The sequence below is a fragment of the Phocoena phocoena genome, chromosome 4, assembly GCF_963924675.1.
Source record: "Phocoena phocoena chromosome 4, mPhoPho1.1, whole genome shotgun sequence".
In the NCBI taxonomy this organism is placed as follows: domain Eukaryota; kingdom Metazoa; phylum Chordata; class Mammalia; order Artiodactyla; family Phocoenidae; genus Phocoena; species Phocoena phocoena.
In genome coordinates, this window is record NC_089222.1 from 141891029 (window position 1) to 141906562 (window position 15534).

The 15534-nt window shown below is 46.9% G+C and overlaps 1 protein-coding gene and 1 pseudogene across 1 annotated transcript in view; one reads left to right on the top strand and one right to left on the bottom strand.

The window, feature by feature from the left end:
• DSCAM (DS cell adhesion molecule) overlaps nucleotides 1-15534 on the bottom strand; it is a gene marked incomplete at its 5' end in the record, with an annotated part of 740232 nt that overhangs the window by 640578 nt on the left and 84120 nt on the right. The gene's annotated exons all lie outside the window — the stretch shown is intronic.
• Nucleotides 7428-9924, top strand: LOC136122583 (THAP domain-containing protein 6-like; annotated as a pseudogene).

Below are 15534 nucleotides of genomic sequence, written 5' to 3' on the forward strand. Positions count from 1 at the left end.
TGACCCAAGCAAGGGAGGCTGGGGATCATAGATTTCTGGGTGGTAGGAACACTGGGAATGAGAGGAGGGCTCAGAAAACCAGGAAGGGCAGCCAGCAAGGAGGGAGTCCTTTGAAATTGTGTCCAGAGGCTCTGAGATAGGTGGTATGGTCCTGAAAAATGTCTCTTGTAACTTACAAAGTCCTGGTCAAAATCTCAGAAGTTGAGAATGATGCTAAAGCTTAACAAATTTCAAATCGCTGTCATTTCCCGAGTCTCAGTCAGCGTGCAGCGTCTCCATTCAAGTCGAGTCAAGATATTTTAGCTGGGCTTCCCTGGTGGCGCAGTGGTTGAGCGTCCGCCTGCCGATGCAGGGGACGCGGCTTCGTGCCCCGGACCGGGAAGATCCCACATGCCGCGGAGCGGCTGGACCCGTGAGCCCTGGCCACTGAGCCTGCGCGTCCGGAGCCTGTGCTCCGCAACGGGAGAGGCCACAACAGTGAGAGGTCCGCGTACAGCAAAAAAAGAAGAAAAAAAAAAAGATATTTTAGCTAAGCAGCGACGTGTGCTGTGCAAGGAGGACAGAGGCTGTTCGCCTTATACAGAGTAAGTGGGGGCTAGGATAATCTCCCCGGGCCCTCTCACGGCAGTCACCAAGGTCGGGACAGGAGCCGTGATCAGAAATGGAGAAAAAAGCTGAGCACAGAATAGTGAAAATGTCTCTAGTCTCTGGAGGGTGTGACTTTGTGACATACTGAAAACAGGAAACATGACTCAAGCAAAATTCACCTCCCTGGTTTTCTAGTTTGTCAGCTAAAAAACCGAAGGTTAAACATGCCTACCTTGGCAGGCTGTTGGATAGAAGGAATAAAATGAGATATCTCAACTGTGTGGAGTGGGTGCTCAATATCTTTTGTGTGTACACAAACACACACACGCACACACACGTACACACACACATACTCTTCTAGAATGGTGCCCCAACTGTTCACCCCAGCACACGTTGAACGGACTTACCTACTGTACTCCGGAGCAGTGGTTCTCCAAGTACGGCCCCTACAGCAGCAGCAGGAGCCTGAGGCGGGAGCTTGTTAGAAATGGATATCTCAGCCCCCAAGGGAATCAGAACACCTGCATTCTAACAAGCCCTCCGGGTGATTCTAACGGACAAGTTTGAGAACCACTACTCTAGACCATCGGTTAGCTGCTTGGCTGCATAGTAAAGTCACCTGGGATGTTTGTAAAAACAGTGGTAATACCACGGCCCCACCCACGCCAACTAAATCAGAACTTTGTAAACAGAGTCCAGGCCCAGAACTTTCTTTTTAAAGATCTTTCTCAGGTGATTCTAACGTGCAGACAATACTGAGAGACTACGCTTCTGGGTACCACAGCTGCGGAGTTCCTTGGTGGTTCTCAGATTGAACACCCACCTTTTCATTCCTTTGTTTCCCCAAATACAAGGGCCTCTTCTATGCCAAGCACTGTGGTGGGTAGTGGGGATACAAGACAGACGCGGACCACACATTTCTGGAGTGTAGAGTCTGGTGATGCCCACCACTTACAGCCACACTAGTTGTGCACTGCATAACTCCAAGCGGGTGTCCTTCACATCTTTATATACAACGAGTAAAGCCACACAGAGTATCCGAGGCTGAAGCCCAAGGTAATCTTGGCCCCTAAAGATGCAGAGTATATAACTTCCAAGTAGCTTTAGCCTCTACTCTTGGCACTGCCAATGGCTTCCCAGGGAGTCCCAGCAGGATCCAGGCCAGTGAGTTGATTTTCTTATCACTCTGTTATGTATAATCACTACATTTTTTAATTGATGAGGGACATGACATGGAATATGACTTTGCTGAGCATGGTGGTTTTATTTTTTAATGAACTGGTACCATTATATAGTGTTTTCACTTTGAACTTACTTTATTCATAATGGCCCCCAAAAGACATGCAGGTCTTAACCCCTGGAACCAGTCAACGTTTTCTTACATGGTGACAAGAACTTTGCAGATGTGATTAAAGATCTTGAGATGGTGAGATTTTCCTGGATTATCTGTTTGGCCATAAATGCAGTCACAAGTGTTTTTACGAGAGAGCGACAAAGGGAGATTTCATACAGGAGAGGAAAACAATGAGACCAGTGAAAAAGGATGCTACCCTGTGGGCTTCAAAGGTGGAAGAAGGCGCTAGGAGCCCAGGAATGCAGGTCTAGAGAAAGTGAAGGCAAGGGGATGGACACTCTCCTACAGCCTCTGGGGGGAACACCTCTCGACACACTGATTTTGGCCTAGTGACCCTGATTTCAGACCTCTGACCTCCAAGCTATAGGAGAATAAAGGTGTGTTGTTTTAAGTCACCGAGGTCATAATTATTTGATGCAGCAGCAATATGAAGCTGATATACTTATGCCCAAATAAAGAAAATCCAGAACAAGAGTAGTCGGTTTGGGAGAGAGGTTAAGGACACCTGAAATTTAACGGGCCAGGCTCTGCGCTGGTTACTTTACGCGGATTAGGTCTCAACCTCACAACAATCATGGGAGAAAGGGGATCTCATCATCACCATCACCATCCTTTCAGTTTTAAAGACGAAAGTAACTTACAGGAAAGGTTAAATAATGTCCTCCAAATCACCCACCTGGTAAGTAGCAGAGTTTGAACCCATGTCTGCTTGACTCGTAAGTACAATTTCCAAAAGGCACCTTCCACTCAACAAATTAACTGAATATCACTGTAGAAGGCTTTTGTATTGAGTTTAAAATTCTGCTCTGATTGGAGCATAACGGGTTACTGATTAATGACCTCTATGGCCTGAAAGCAGAGTGTCTGAAGCAACCACTTTTGAAGAGCTTTTTTTTATAGTAACCTGCAAAGAGCAGCCCATCCCACAAGTGAATGTGGTGGGCGGTCCCACAGACACTGTTCACACAGCCATAACATAAATGCCATTAATAATTCCCCATTCAATACAGTCTTGCCCCAAAGAAATTGTTTCTGCATCATCAACTCCTGGCAGCAACTTTGCTATATCTGAGCTGCCACTTCTCACAAATAATGGCCTTTTATCCCACTTGAAACTTGTCACCTGGAACAAATAAGGTCTTTACAAGTCCCAGAAAATGAGAGAATTCTCTCCACAAAGTATATTATTTTTTACTCATTCCCTACCCTGACATAATAAGAGGGGTTAACCTACCGGAGAAGTTGAATTCACATCACCAAAAAAATGCAGTGAGGATTTGCTCATATCAGAAGGGAAAAATCTGGTTTGTATAAAAAAGTAAAATCTGACATGCAGAAAAATTATTCTAAAAACTAACAAACAAGTAAATTTTATTTATTTATTATAAATAAAGTTTGATAAAATTTACTTTATAATCTATAATTACATCAGTAAAATGATTTCATGCCACAGAGACTTACTCAGATATCACATTTCTATGTGGTAAGAAAGTCTTAGGATCTCTCACAAGTCCTGGGTCTGAGGAACTTTCCCTAAATCCCTCAAAATGTGTCTTTGTGGTATAAAGAGATCAACATTCCCTAAACTGATCAATAGTTTAAAAGAAATTGCAATAAAAAATAACAATAATGATGACGCCTTATACTCAGCGATTCCCCTATACCAGAGGACGTTTGAGGGCCTCACAGCCAGTAACTCTTTACTCCTCTCATTGTGAGGAAGTATCTTTGTCATCCCGGTTTTGCAGATGAGGAAACTGAGACACAAAGCGGGTACGAGGTATAGCCAGAATTCTATGCTAAGCATATTAGGGCCAGAGTCTTCTTAAGCACAGTGTTTTAATGTCTCATCAAAATTCTAAAAGGCTTTTCAGAGAAACTCGAATATCTTACTTCATAACTTACACAAAAGTCTAAATAGCCAAGAACAGCAAGGACTCACTCTACCCGATAACAAGACTAGTTATAAACCACGGTAATTGAACCAGTGGTCTGTTGGTGCGGGGATGGACCAGTGGGTCTCTGGAGCCAACGAGAGGCCAGAAGAGACCTGCACTACACAGGAGGGAAGAAAGGAAAAGAAGAGACACTCAGGAAATAACGCTGGGACTATTTGTTACCATATGGAGGTAAACAAAATTTAATCCCTATCTCTCACTGTACAAAAATCAACTCAAGGTAAATTAAGGACTTAATGAAATGCAAGTCAATACAAACTATTCTGGAAAAAAAAAGTAGGAAATGTGTAGTAGGAACACAATTTTTAAGACAAGAACACCAATCAAAAATTGGAAAATTAATCTGAGAGTACCTATTCATCAAGAAAAACAGCAAAAAGGTGAAATATAAAGCACAAATGGGAAGAAACTTACAGCATCTGCAACCATATTACTAACAAAGAATTAGTATAAAGAATATATAATAAACTACAAAGAGAGAGAGAGGAAGAAGATAAACAATCCAATAACAAATGGGCTAAAGGCATTAGTAGGCATTTCACAGAATTAAATGTTTCTTTTTCAAATCACTGAATTCCATTTCTCTACTAGATCATTCCTAACAGCGTACGGCTGAGAGGTTATCACACCCATCTTACCCTCTCATCTCAAATCCTTCCTTAGCTCCACTTTCCCCCTCAGCCTTCTACTCTCACCTCCTAAGCAGGTGATTTTCCCCACCGCGCCACCAAAACAGCTCTTATAGACGTCACCATGGCCCACATGTCACCCCAGCATGACATGAATATTCGACGCTACTGATTATGCCCGGTCGCCCTCTGATCAGAAACCCCTTGAGGCTCCTACTCAGATTCCTTTGAGGATTCCCTCTTGTTTCCTGAATGTTGAAGTGTCTCTGCACTCAGTCTGGGACCTTTTCCCTATTTATACTCACTCCCTTGATGACCACCCATCCTGAAGGTTTTTAATGGTATCTCTAGGCTGGCATCTCCTAATGTCTCGTTCTAGCCCAGACCTCTCATCTGAACTCCAAACGTCTATGCCCAACTGCATCCTCCCATCGGCACTAGGATGTTGGGTTTGCTTCGCAGAGCGGACACGCCCCTAAGTGAGCCCTGGTCCTTCCCTTCCTGCCCTCCAACCTCTCCTCTCTCCAGCTTGCCCATCACCACAAGCAGTACCTGAAAGCAATCGTCCTTTCTCTGTCACCGCAAATCCCATTCATCAGAAAAACCTAACGCTCAGCCGAAACGCGACCCCCTTTCACCGCATCCGTTATCATCTCTCCTTAGCAGGACTGCAATGCCTGTTGGGTCTGCGAGCTCCACGCGATGGACAGAGAAATCTGGTCAGAACTCTGGTCACAGAATGTCACTCTGCTCCGACACCTCCCACTCTCTCTCTGTCCTCATCTCCTCCATCGGCACCCTCTTGGCCACCCTGCTTTCTCCCCACAGAGGCCTCCTTACGGTACTCGAAACACACCTGACTCAACATTGCTGCGGGGCTTTGGAACTTCCTGTTTGCTCTGCCTGGGAAGTTCTTCCCCTGACATCTCCCTCACCATCCCCAGGTTTTCACACAAATATCCCCTCCTCAGCCCCCCATCTGAAACTCCACATCTCCCCTAAAATTACTCTTCACTGCTTCAGTTTTCCCCTGACACCAATTACCATCTAACCAGCTACACCGTCTATTTATCCTGTTCATGCACAAGAATGAAGCTACCTTAGGACACTGGGTTGCCTGTTTTGTTTGCTCTCTAGCTCCAGACCTAGAATCAATGGGCACAGCAATTGCACAGATAATTATTTGTTGGATGGAAGAACGAACTACACACACCATCACGGATACATCTCAAAGCAATAATGTTGAGAAGAAAGCCAGTCCCAGAAGAACACCTCCCTTGTGATTCTAATTACATAAAGTTCAAGAGTATGCACATCTTAGCAAGATATTACTTAGGGCTACGAACACATGTTGACACAACTACAAAGAAAAGCAAGGATTAACTAACACCAAATTCAGGAGTGAGTTTCCCTCTGGGGGAGGGGGTGTGATTGGAGAGGAGCACACGGGAATTTTCAAGGACACCCTTCGGTTTCTTAACTTCGGCAAGGGTTCTACACACCCATTTTGTTAGTGTAAAAAATTTGTAGGGCTTCCCTGGTGGCACAGTGGTTGAGAATCTGCCTGCCGATGCAGGGGACACAGGTTCGAGCCCTGGTCTGGGAAGATCCCACATGCCGCGGAGCAACTGGGCCCGTGAGCCACAATTACTGAGCCTGCGCGTCCGGAGCCTGTGCTCCGCAACAAGAGAGGCAGCGATAGTGAGAGGCCCGCGCACTGCGATGAAGAGTGGCCCCCGCTCGCCGCAACTGGAGAAAGCCCTCGCACAGAAACAAAGACCCAACACAGCCATAAATAAATAATTAATTAATTTAAAAATTCACGACATATGTTAATATTAAAAAAAAATTGTAAAAAGACAAGAAAAATCATTTAGAGCACAGCAGACCACATCACCTCTTTGGAATCCAATATTCATAATACGGGATTTCAAATACGGTCCCACCACTGATACAGTGCTCTGTTCTGCTTTCTTGGCCGTATACAAACTCACTGCACAGCAAAATCAGTTTACTTATTCTTGGCCCACAGCCCAACTGGACGGCAAAACTCACCCCAAGAGACTGAGCTGTAACAGCCAAGGCAAGAAGCAGGTGACGGTCGTCTCTGATTTTGTATCCGCCAACAGCGCTTTGTACATGGCAATGATGAAAAGAGACATCTTCTGATGCATTACACAAACCACGGAATTTGACTTAGTAGCGTGGGGGTTTGTATCAAGAGAGGAGAATGAATTCCCAAAGGAGCGGGTGCTTCCTTTCTGCCGCGCCCCTCCTTTTCTCAAAAGCCAGTTCAGCTCTCCCTCCTGCCTGAGAGCAGCTGCCCTCACCGCCCACATACACGTGGGTCCTCACGGGCTCCCACAGCTGAAAAGGGCGTCATGAGGCAGAGACTCCGCCAAATGCCCTTCCTCAGGAAAATTACCTTTGGCTCCATTGACATCTGACACTTTGGCATGAACACCGAGAAGATTTGAGACAATATGTGAGAAAACGAGCAGTTATCTTTAAAACATTGTTATAGCACTGGACAAGAATGCAAATGTTCGACGGTAGCCCTGTGAATAAACCTCAAGGAAATAAACAAATTAGATGATAGACAGATGGATAGACAGCTAGACAGATAGACAGGTAGGTAGGTAGTAGATAGATGGATAGGTAAGCAAATAAGTAAATGGAGGAAGGAATGAGTTTGTTGTCCCCAGCAAATATTATATACTAGACACTCAATAAACATCTGTTGGGCTTCCCTGGTGGCGCAGTGATTGAGCGTCCGCCTGCCGATGCAGGGGACACGGGTTCGTGTCCCGGTCCAGGAGGATCCCACATGCTTCCGTACCGCAAAAAAAAAAAAAAATAAAATAAAAATAAACATCTGTTGACTGAATGAATGAGGTAATGGATGTCAAACAACGGGATAAACTATGGTCCAAAGTATCTAACACCTCATCAGTAGACACAATCTACCTGAGTAGACACAGTCAGCCCTTCGGCCTCCACTGTGTGCGAAGCTCAGGTAAACGTGCATTTTGCTTCCTTCTCCTGGACACCAGGCCTTTAGGAAGCCAGCCTGTCCATGTTCCTGCTACATGGCAGGTGCTTGATGAACAAACTGTTTTACTTAATCTCTTATATATTTGGGGAGAGTATCTACAAGGATCCATCCAATTTCATGTATCAGGAGGTTTCCCTTGACCTCTCAGATACCAAAAAATGACCTTCTCCAGGGAAAGTCTGGTTGTACCAGGTGAGTCCAGTGTGGTGACACTAAGACCTCTCTATCTCTGGGTGACAAAGAGCCTTGGAGGGGTCAAAACCTTCCACAGCTTATCTATAGTCCTTTGTTCTCCAGAACCGTGCCATCCCATATGACAGCCAACAGCTGCATGTAACTATTAAATTCAAATCCATGAAAGTTAAATAAAATTAGTAATTCCACTCCTTAGTCACTCTAACCACATTTCAAGTGCTTTTGGGAGTCACATCTGCCTAGTGGCTACGAGCCGCTAAATGGCCTAATGTTCTAGAACGTTTCCATCATCACAGAAAGTTGCTTTTAGACAGGGCTGGGCTGGCATGTGATCCGATGTTACAGTATCACCTTTGACTGTACCTCAAAGGATACTGAATATAAACCAGCTAGAAATCCTGAAAACTACAGAAAGAGCTACAATGATTTAATAAGGATTATGGAACTTAAAAAGACATGAATCATAGTTGAGGAAGCAAAAATATAAATGAAGTAGCATTTCATGGGGGAAGGGAATGAGTAAATCCTCTACTTAAAGATGAAGCAACACATTATACAAAGTATAAACGGATACAAGTGACGCTCTTTAGATCTATATAATGCTGAATTGAAAGCAAATGCATCGGTCAAGATATAAACGAATCCATTTACAAACTAATCGGATTGTTAGGTGCACGTCACGATCGGTAGCCTGAGGTAGCACTTCCAGCTAATGGTGGTAATTGTTTTTAGATAACCTCAAGGTGAGTACAGTCACTCAGTGCTCTATTTAACTCCCTTTTCTAGTGGAGAAATTATGCTATAGGTCAGCCTAATGGGAACACACACCTGATATGCATACAAAGGGCAACTGAAGAGTCAAGAAGTAAAATGTTTAAAAAACAATGCTTCGTAGAATTAATTAAGACGGACAAGAACCTGCACTACCACTGCAGCAGAGCCAAAAGCCCGCACCCTTCACATGCACGGTTCTGCACTTGCGAGCTTTGTGACCCGGAATTTGCCACTAAGCCTCGCTGCATTTTCAAATTTCCATCTGCCAAGTGAAAGGGGTTGTGCGACTGTTTGGCACTTCTTTTCGTTCCTGGGGACAGTGAATCAATGACCACGGCAGTGACAGAGATGGGAAGGAAGAGTGGCCGAGTCTTTCTCATCATCAAGCCAGCTCCTCCCATGCCGGGCCCAGATGGAGGCACCGACATCTTCCCAGTCACCTTCCCCAGACACCTTGGACCCAGGCTCCATCGTTCTGCTGACCCTGCCACTATCCTGTCCTCCCTGTTGCAACACCACGTACAACACACACACACACACACACACACACACACACACACACACACACACACACACACCATGCACACATTAGCAGACAGGTGAGTTCAACAGCAAACCAAGAGGGCTGATGGGATGGAAGCGAGGGGAGGCGCAATCTCTGTCGTGAGCGTTAGTCGCTGCCTTCGCCACTAACGTTCTGGTATGAGTCACTGAAACCACGGTGAAATCTTGCTTGGCCATTGGATGTGCTTCTCGCTGTTTACCAAATTCCAGGTTAAAAGGACTGACATTTCGCGTATTCTCCAGAGATGAAGACGTCAAAAGAAAATGGGTATTAGCAAGAAAAGACCTGATGTGAATTCAGCAGGCATTTGGGAGCCTAAAAAAGGAGATGTGTTGTGTTCAAGGCACTTTAAGAAGACAGATTTTGACAGAAGCGCTCCAAATATTAAACTGAAACCTGGAGTCATACCTTCTAATTCCCCATCTCACTTATAGGGGAAGAGAGAAAGCTTCACTGTAGGAAAAACTTCACCCTCAAGCCCTTCCAGTCACAAACCACAGTCACCACCTTGTTGGTGCTTCCTCGTGTATGGAGGAATTCCAGTCCCAGGTCATTTTTGAGCATAGCTACAGTGTAATGGACAGTCCAAAGAAACTTAAGCAAAAATTAGATCAAATGATCAGCGAGCTAGAGGATACCAAGAAAAGTCTGCGGAATGTTTTAGACGGGGAAAAACGTTTCCAAAAATCAGAGGGAAGACAATCAGGGAATTAAAGGATGAATGTCTCATCTGCCAAGAAACAGCAAACAGACTGGAAGTTTTCTGTCGGGAGTGATGTCAGGAGAGTATGAACTATATTTCATGAAATAATTTCACGTTATGTTCTACCTAAAATTGATATTGGTACAGCTTTTCAGAAAATGATCACCATCATTAAATAATATCCGTCAGGGCTTCCCTGGTGGCGCAGTGGTTGAGAGTCCGCCTGCCGATGCAGGGGACACGGGTTCGTGCCCCGGTCTGGGTAGATCCCACATGCCGCGGAGCGGCTGGGCCCGTGAGCCATGGCCGCTGAGCCTGCGCGTCCGGAGCCTGTGCTCCGCAACGGGAGAGGCCACAACAGAGAGAGGCCCGCGTACCTCAAAACAAAACAAAACAAAACATATAGCATTTATTTAGCGGTTGCCACATGCTAAGTACGGTACTAAACACTTTCATATTTTAACTCACTTAATCCTTACCACCCACATCCCTAGGAAGGAGGTATTTTTATCCCCATTTTATACACAAGGAAATTAAGGCACAGAAAGGTCGGTCAAAGGTCATACAGTTTGTATGTCTTGGAGCCAGAATTGCAACCCAGGCCATGTAGCTTGCAAGCCTGTGCTATTAATTTCTAGAATATTCTACAGCTCTGTGAAGAAAGTGGCAATATATACATATTTTACTATACAAGAGATCATGTCAATCAAAATCTATGGTTGATTACCCACAAAAAATGATTGCAGTAAATTTTCCCACCCCTCTGTACTTGGCCTTTGTAATGTGGCTGCAGCTCCTCGCATGAAGAAGTGTCTTCTTCTCAAGTCCTTGAATCTGGGCTTGACCGTGTGACTTGCTTTAACCAATGGAATATTTACAAACATGATGCAAGCAAAGGCCTGAAAACTACCTGTGCACTGGAACTTGCTGGAGACATGGGATGACCACCACGTGGGCAAGCTAGGCTAGCCCCCTGGGAGCTAAGAAACACAAGTAGAGGCCCAGCCAACCCAGCCATCCCAACAGAAGCCCTTTAAATGGGTGGTTTGAGAATGATCTGCAATGTTCTCTTCCCTTGCCTTCTAACGCCTGGTCTTTTCGTTGATTTGTTCACCAAGGCATGGCTGAACCCTCCCTATATGCCTGACATTGTTTTGTGTGCAGGACTCTGTACGTATGGTGTAATGAGAAGAAATGTGTCTCCCAAAAAGGTATGTTCAAGGTCTAATCCCCAGTACCTATGAATGTGAACTTATTTGGGAACAGACATAACCAACGTTCCAGAGATGCAGAGACGGACACACCAGGAGAATATCATGGGATGACAGGGGCAGAGAATGGAGTGATGCAGCCATAAACCGAGGGTTGCTGGCAGCCACCAGGAGCTGGGATTGAGGGCTGGAACAGACCCCCCTCAGAGCGTCCAGAAGGAACTAAACCTGCCAACACCTCAATTTCCTACTTCTGGCCACCAGAACGCTGGAACTATCAATATCTTGTTTTAAGGCACTTTGTCATAGCAGCCTAGGAAATTAATATGTATATATATCCTGGGAAACATAGAAGAACCCGGAGAAGAAAGAAAGATCACAAAATAAGAAACTGAAACTGAGATACAGATTGGAGGAGGTGCAGTAACTTCTGGCATAAAAGTGAATGAATCCCTTTGCTAACACCTATCCTTCTCCGGGGCCCACTGTGGCTCTGCAGTCAGCTGCCTGCTTGCCTGAGGACCAGGAGAGCCACCCTGGACACCTTGGGAGAGGAAGGTGCTAAACCAGCTCCTAAGGGAGCCTTTACATCCCAAGTGGGCTTGTCTTTCTTCCAGCCAAGACATGCCTGGCAGAAATTCAGGAGAAACAGGCTTCTTCAGAAGGCCTGGTCAAGACACAGTCCTACTCTAGCAGGTGGTGTTAAGGCAGACATCTGATCTGTAGCTCTTCGTCTGGCCTGCACCCAAACGTGCATCCTAGTTAATAAATTACTCCCAAAGAACCCCAATGTGCTTGTGACGATCCTCAGAGCAGAGGGGTCTAGGCTACACAGGGCTGCCTGACAGGAGTACTGGGGTGTGGACTGGGGGGATAGGACCATGTGGGAGGGAGAAATCACAACAGCTCCTTCCCAGCCCAGATCTCTGTCTTTGCCCCATCCCACCTCCGGGGTGTTGAGTCCTTCTGGAACGAGAACTAATCACCCAGGGGGACCCCAGCTTCCACACCCCTCAGCCTTTCAAACTGTTTCTTATTCTAATTCCATCCGGAGTGTCCCATCTCACCTCCCAGCACTCCCCAGAACCCCAACAATCAAGACCCCTCACTATCCCCTAATTCTTCCAACATCATGGCAGCCTCGCAGCCAACCCTGCTCTGGGTGCCTCACGGCGCTTTGGAGTCTCTCTCTGTCGCTTGACATCTCTTTGAAGCCTGATGAAAATAACCAGCTGAACAACCTCGAAAGTGTGTGTGTGTCTCCCCTACGCCCTTCCAATCACTGATAAATACGCATGATACGGAGAAAAGCTGGCTCACCTGTCTCAGCCTCTTCCTCTTCTGGTTGGGGGACTCCAGGGAGCGTTCTTAAAGATTAATACTCACGTCAACAGGGACTTGTGCTGCTAAGACCCTTCGGTGCTGCCTTCGGCACAGATCTGGTCCAGTTCTCAGACTTCTGCCCTGGCTGTTGGCCTGGTGGACCCCACAGCCCTTGCTATACAAGCAGGAGAACCAGCTAAGTCCGACACGAATACGAGTGGTCGCAGTTTGCCTACAACCACTTCCCCATCTCTGAGATGCTCCCTGGTGGCGGTCAACGCACAGCACGAGGTGGTGCCTATGCTTTCAGCACCACCTTCCCCCCCTCCCCCCTCTGTCTCAGCATCGAAGTCCAGCCGTCGCCCTCCACACCCCAAAGGAGGGAGGTGGTGAGAGGCAGAATTCACCTCTCCGATCCCCACTTAGAATCTGGCACTGCATCTGATCCTTTCACACCCATTGATTCCACTGGTCCTTGCCTCAATCCTGCTCCAAGTATTACAAGATCATTCCCATTTTTTAAGATAAGGAAACTGAGGCTGAGAGAGGCACGGTAACCTGCACAAAAATCCATGCGTCATAGAGAGCAGAATTCGGATTTGCTTCCCAGCCAGGCCTGCCCCAGAGAAAATGCTCTTTCAACCGGACCACAGAGGCCTCAGCTGCAGGCCATTCAGAGTTAAAAGTTGCCACTTACAGACACTCAAAGCCAATCAGCAGCGTCACTGTTTCGCCATAGTCAGGCAGGCAAGAGCCAGAAAAATCACTGCAGCTGTGGCAATTCCACTGCACAGATTCTCTGTGATCCCCTCCGTCCCCACTGGCCAATGTCTTGCATGGCTGTCCTCTGCTCCTGGAGCTCCATGAGACAGGGTCTCTGGGGAACAGCACACCAACTGTACCCATGACAGCACCCAGCCCCCCTGCATCTCCGCCTGCTGTGCCCGAGCCCCAGACTGACCTTCCTATCCACCCCTTCATCCTCCCAGCTGGTGCTCTGGCTTAAGTAGAACAGGGATCCCCAAGACACCTTGCTGGGCGCCAACTCAACCTCACAACCCCAGTGAGTGTGTGTGCAGAGAGAGAGAGGCAGAAAGACAGATACGCAGATAGACTGCGGAGCTCTGGGCTGGGCTTCAAAATGGATGGAAGGACTTATTTACAATCTTGAGGTTCCTGGACCACAGCTTGGTACTCAGCTCCTCCCCTTTCCCTGTTATGATGCAGGAATCACTGCTGAATTTCTACCTTCCTAGCTTCAATGCCTCCATCCCATCTGTAACCTGGCAACTCCTATGGAACAAGCTGGTCTGGTATCTGAATTGAGTGGAACCTGGATGGGGGCTTGAAATTGTTAGTGAGTGACTCCAAATCAAGTCTTAGGCTTTGTCTATGCTCTTTCCAGGTAGTGGGCTTTATCATCCATTACTCTATGCAACTTTGCTAAACCCAAGTACAGCTCCGGGATGCTCCAAGCTCACCAGCTTGGTACCAGCGTTATTTTCCTATTTGCCGCTGTAACAAATCACCACATACTTCGTGGCTTTAAATAACACAGATTTATTATCTCACCGTCCTAGAGGTTAGAAGACCACATGGGTGGGCAGAGACGGCCCTTCCTAAGGCTGCAGAGAAGGATCGCTTCCTTGTCTTTGCCTGCAGTCCTTGGCTTGTGGCCCCTTCTTCCATCTCCTCGCTCTGTCTCTCTCTCCTTCCGTCCCCTGCCCTTCTGCTCTCCTCTTGTAAGGACCCCCGTGACTACACTGGGCTTACCTAGATCACCTCCCCACTCAAGCTCTTAACTCAATCCCATCTGCAAAGTCCTGACTGTCATGTAAGGTAGCATCATCACTGGTTCCAGGATTAGGACATGGGCATTTAGGGGGCCTACATTGGCACCCACGTGTGCCATAACCCACAGAGGGCGCTGTGGACTCATAGGCCAGGAGCTGTATCTTCAAAAGTTTTGAACCTCACAGGGCCTTGTCCTTGAGGGCCGATTATTTTTTTTAAGTGATTTTTTAAAATTAATTAATTAATTAATTTTTATTTTTGGCTGTGTTGGGTCTTTGTTGCTGTGCACGGGCTTTCTCTAGTTGCGGCGAGTGGGGACTACTCTTTGTTGCTGTGCGCGGGCTTCTCGTTGCGGTGGCTTCTTTTGCGGAGCATGGGCTCCAGGCTCACAGGCTTCAGCAGTTGTGGCTCACAGGCTCAGTAGTTGTGGCACATGGGCTCTACAGCGCAGGCTCAGTAGTTGTGGCGCACGGGCTTAGCTGCTCCACGGCATGTGGGATCCTCCCAGACCAGGGCTCGAACCCATATCCCCTGCATTGGCAGGCGGACTCTTAACCACAGCGCCACCAGGGAAGTCCCTTGATGGCCGTTTGACATATAGTGTTTGGATAAATGAATGGAGAGTATGTGGACTGAACTGTGTCCCTTCAAAATACAAGTATTGAAAGCATAACCCCCATTAGCTCAGAATGTGACCTCATTTAAAGATAGGGTTTTACAGAAGTCATCAAGGTAAAATGAGGTCATTGTGAGTGGGCTCTAATGCGATCTGACTCTGTCCTTATGAAAAGGGGGAAACCTGGACACAGACACACAGGGGGAGGGCATGTGAACAGGAAGACGGCCGTCTGCAAGTCAGGAGGTATGGTACTCAGTCTTCTCCCACAGGCCTCTAAGGAATCCAGCACCTTGAAAGTCTACTGTTAAGTCCCCCAGCGTGTGGCGCTTGTTATAACAGCCCTAGCAAATGAGCGCAGATAATAGAGCTCCTAATTAAGAGAGCACTCTGGTACATTGAAAGTATGATTTAAAAAAAAGAAAAGAAAAGAACTTGTCACAGGGTTCTGTGCCACCAGAAGTATTTCACACTAGCTGTTAGTTTGGGGGCAGGGGGAGGGGGCTTAGAGCATCATTTCCTAATCAGTGTTGTTGCCATCTCTGGGTGCATGGATATTAAAGCAAAGATGGCTGGGCACCTGCCCCTCTCCCAGTGAGGCGTTCTGGCCCCAGGAGAGGATGCTGCCCCTCGGACCCCCGGGCTCCACCCTGCACAGAGCAAGACCAGACTGGAGGCAAACTTCTAAGGAGTTGCCAGGCCCCTCTGGTCCCTGGTCAGCCCTGCTGGTCTTCCTGTGTGGTCTCCACCTGTCTGCCGTCAAGTGTAA